A 4,678-nucleotide genomic window follows, 5' to 3' on the forward strand; every position below is an offset into this window, starting at 1 on the left:
AGGTTGGAAAGTCAAGAAGCGAGCTTCCAGGTATGTTAAGGTTAAACCTTTCTTTCAAAGGCATGATTCCTATGTTTTGATTCAATACATTACATCCATAATATTTTTTTTACCCTAGAAATGCCAGAAGTCTATAGTTTCTGAAAAATCTTACGAGGACTCCAATCCTAGAGATTTTCAAGCCTAAATTTCTAGATGATTTCATGATGTGACTGAACGTGCTGTATAACAGATAGCCTCGGCTTATATCTAATTGTGCTATGGCCTCAACTTACGTCTGATTGTGTTATGGCCTCATCTTATGTCTGAGTGTGCTATGGCCTCAGATTATGTCTGAGTATTCTATGGCCTCAGCTTATGTCTGAGTGTGCTATGGCCTCAGCTTATGTCTGAGGGTGCTATATAACATATGGCCTCAGTTTATGTTATGGATCATTCAAAGTGATACATGATAGTGGTGATGATTATGATAGTGATGAAGATCCTTATCATCTAAACGAACCCAACAAATAAATGAACTCCAAAGACTCTATTCCTAGATAGTATAGGAGTATTCGTATCTTTGACCTATTAGGTCCCGAAGGGGCATCCATAAGTTGTGCAATTTCATGATGTTGTCTAACTCCCGAAGGGGACATTCAAAGGGTTTTCTCGTTCCTATGCATTTTACATTTAATTTTTGGAGTCTCGAAGGAGACCAATGAAAAGAGGAAGAAGTTCCCGTTTTGCGTTAAAGTTGCTCTGAAGGGAGTCTTTTGATGGTTTTCAAAGATTCTCATGCATTTTCATATTTACATACATGCACGACATCATTTCATAGGGAAGGTAAAAGGGCTAAGGCGTTATATACGCAAACCACCTGATCAACTGGTATACGGTGATTATGTTGCCCAAATGGGCCATTATGCTATTATGCCCGAAGGGGCTGCGAGCAGGGTGAAGGCATGCATTATATATATATATATATATATATATATATATATATATATATATATATATATATACACATACTCATGCTGCATCAAAAGTTCATATGCACGTACATGTTTATCAGAGTTGGTTACAGGTATAGGTTGAATCTGTTACTCTTTTATCATCCGAGTCGAGATATATTGTTTCAATTTGCCTTACATACTCGGTACATTGTTCGTACTGACGTCCCTTTGCCTGGGGACGCTGCGTTTCATTCCACGCAGGTGTATACAGATGAGTAGAAGACATTGGCTATAGGATGTTCCCAGGCTATCTGCTGGATTGGTGAGCTCCATCTCAGTTTGGAGTGTTGCCGAGTCAAAGTACTTATGTTATGGTATTGTGTATATGTTAAAGACTTTGCAGAGTGCGTCGAGGAGTCAACAGTGGTATAAAGTGACCATATAGGTCGATGTGTTTTCAAGCTTTATTTTTAAGGATTCTATTGTGACTAAAGGTTTTCTTGAATTAACAATAAGGGAGAAGTCCCTGATTTGACAAAAGAATTTTATTGAAAAGTTTTTTTTACCTGACGGAAGTGTCATTTCGTAGATTAAAGGTTCACAAACAGTTGTGACTTATGGATGGAATGGTAGTATGACACTCAGCCGAGAAGGGTCTTGGGTGTCAGTCGCGGCCCTCCGGTTTGGGTCGTGACAGAAGTGGTATCAGAGCAGTTCGTCCTAGGAGTTGTCTGCAAAGTCGTGTCCAGTAGAGTCCTGTTTATGGGGTGTTGCGCGCCACATTTATAAAAAGGAGGCTATGGGGCATTTAGGATGGTTACCCTTCTTTCACATATAAGATCGTACGATGAGAGCCAAGTCATAGGAAATGAAATGCCTTGCACTAACCCTTGATTTCAGCAGAAGAATGGTACTGGCAAAGGAAGTGAATGGTGATATTGGCATTATAGGGACAATAGAAGTTGAAGAAATCAGCATAGAGGTAAGCATTGGTTGAAAGGATTATAAGTCAGATATGGTAAGAGTGTTGCAAGTATGATTGAAATGTACAGCTAATGAATGGAAGGAGAAGTGATTGGGGAAGTATAAAAATCGAGGACGAAAGGATTATTATGGGATGAAATCATGATCAAGAATGGCAATTAAATACAACACCATAAGGTAAAACCTTTAAGGGGGAAGCAAGTAAGCTTGAGTACGAGCATAAGGACTGACTAAGGTATTAGAGAAATTATGACACCCGACAATGGGAAAATCGAGAAGTAATAGGGAGTTCAAAAGACTAAAACAACATTTGCGTGGTCAGTAACATGAGGAACTTTTCTAATTCGGAGGGAGATGCCTGACCGGAATTTCTCTTGGGATCTGTTAGAACTTCAACTTGTTTTAGGTCACGTGGTAAAGGCCACGCAGTAGGATGGATGTGATCATACCAGCACTAATGCACCTGATCCCATCAGAACTTCGAGGTTAAGCGTGCTTGGGCCAGAGTAGTAATAGGATGGGTTACCCCCCTGGGAGGTCTGCTAAGGTGACCTACAGGTTTAGATATAAAGGAAGGATGAGAAACTAGAACAGTTTGAGGGAAATTAGAAGCGTGTGAACCTCACGGTTGGAGATTCTAAATGATTGCGAGAGAAGAGGTTGGCCAAGCAATGTTAAAAATAAGGTGATCGGAGTATAAGAGAAGGACAGTCACTTTAAGACATCAGTAAAAACGTCGTGGAGTTGTAACTACAACATTCGAGGACGAATGTTTGTAAGGGCGGAAGAATGTTACACCTGGCAGTTCGGACATTGAGTTCCGTAGGTGTTAACTGCTTAATTGTGAACACCTAAGTGATATGTGCCTATTTTATGGTTGTAAGGGTTTAATATCATGTATGAGAAGTACCGAAAGGATTGGGGGGCAAGTGAATCAAGGAAATTAAGTTTGTCGGACTTTGGAGAAAATATGAGGAGCAATTTTGGTCCAATTGGGGGACGGATATCTCTTAGCATATAAAGCGTTTTAAGGTAAAACAAAAGCCTAAGATGAAGTTCGTCGAGTCTAGTTTCCAATACAACAAACCGCTTGTCGATAGGGCATCAGAGTAGAGATTTATGGACGTTACAAATCCAGCTGACAGGGCAGAAACGCCTGCTGCTACAGTAACCGACCTACTACAGTGCCGCTACAGTAAAAATGCTATAGTACCGACCTACTATGTGCAATTTCATGATGTTGCCTAATTCCCGAAGGGGACATTCAAAGGGTTTTCTCTTTCCTATGCATTTTACATTTAAATTTTGGAGTCTCGAAGGAGACAAATGAAAAGGGGAAAAAGTTCCCGTTTTGCATTAAAGTTGCTCCGAAGGGAGTCTTTTGATGGTTTTCAAAGATTCTCATGCATTTTCATATTTACATACATGCACGACATCATTTCATGGGGAATGGAAAAGGGCTAAGGCGTTATATACGCAAACCACCTGATCAGCTGGTATACGATGATTATGATGCCCGAAGGAGCCATTATGCTATTATGCCCGAAGGGGCTGCGAGCAGGGTGAAGGCATTATATATATATATATATATATATATATATATATATACACACACATACTCATGCTGCATCAAAAGTTTATATGCACTTACATGTTTATCAGAGTTGGTTACAGGTACAGGTTGAGTCTGTTAGTCTTTTATAATCCGAGTCGACATATATTGTTTCAATTCTGCCTGACATACTCGGTACATTGTTCGTACTGACGTCCCTTTTCCTGGAGGCACTGGGTTTCATGCCACGCAGGTGTATATAGATGAGTCGATGACATTGGCTATAGGATGTTCCCAGGCTATCTGCTGGATTGGTGAGCTCCATCTCAGTTCAGAGAGTTGCCGAGTCAAAGTACTTATGTTATGGTATTGTGTATATGTTAGAGACTTTGCAGACCGTGTCCTGTGGATAGTGAGTCGAGCAGTCGATAGTGGTATAAAGAGACCATGTAGGTCTATGTGTTTTTAAGCTTTATTTTTAAGGATTCTATTGTGACTAAAGGTTTTCTTGAATTAACAATAAGGGAGAAGTCCCTGATTTGACAAAAGAGTTTTATTGAAAAAAAATTTTACCTGACGGAAGCGTCATTTCGTAGATTAAAGGTTCACAAAAAGTTGTGACTCATCGATGGAATGGTAGTATGGTACTCAGCCGAGTAGGGTCTTGGGTGTCAGTCGCCGCCCTCCGGTTTGGGTCGTGACAATATCCATATCACAACACATCAAAAATCATGATTCAATTCAAGCTATTACTCAAAATGGCATTATTTCCACATTCATGACCCATTTTCCTATATCCTTCTACAATCCAAGTGTTTCAACTTTCAAATACCTTCAACAACATGGAAATACCATAAATCTTACCTTAGATGGTGTAGGGATGAACCTTGGGTGAAAACACCTCACTTGAGAAAAACCCTAGTTTCAACTTCACTTGGATTCCTTGCCTTGGATGAACTTTAATGGGTTTCGTACACTTGATTCACTTAGATTGATGTTGTTGATCACGAATATCTCTTGAATTCTTATGGGAGAAGTGTAGAGAGATGTTTTAGAGAGAAGGGTTGTGAAAGGAAATGAAATGAAATAAGACTTGGATCCCTCATTGAATACACCAAATCTATCCCAACCAGTTCTACGGACCAACATACGGTCCGTATAAATTATACTGACCGTATTTCTGGCCGTAGATTTAGTCTAGAGAGGG

General features: G+C 39.9%; 1 pseudogene; it reads left to right on the forward strand.

Annotated features, from left to right (window-relative positions):
• The first annotated feature begins 2,354 nt into the window (after window positions 1–2,354).
• LOC132616250 (5S ribosomal RNA) lies at window positions 2,355–2,473 on the forward strand (annotated as a pseudogene).
• Window positions 2,474–4,678: the final 2,205 nt, after the last annotated feature.

The sequence above is a fragment of the Lycium barbarum genome, chromosome 10 (assembly GCF_019175385.1).
Source record: "Lycium barbarum isolate Lr01 chromosome 10, ASM1917538v2, whole genome shotgun sequence".
Classification (NCBI taxonomy): domain Eukaryota; kingdom Viridiplantae; phylum Streptophyta; class Magnoliopsida; order Solanales; family Solanaceae; genus Lycium; species Lycium barbarum.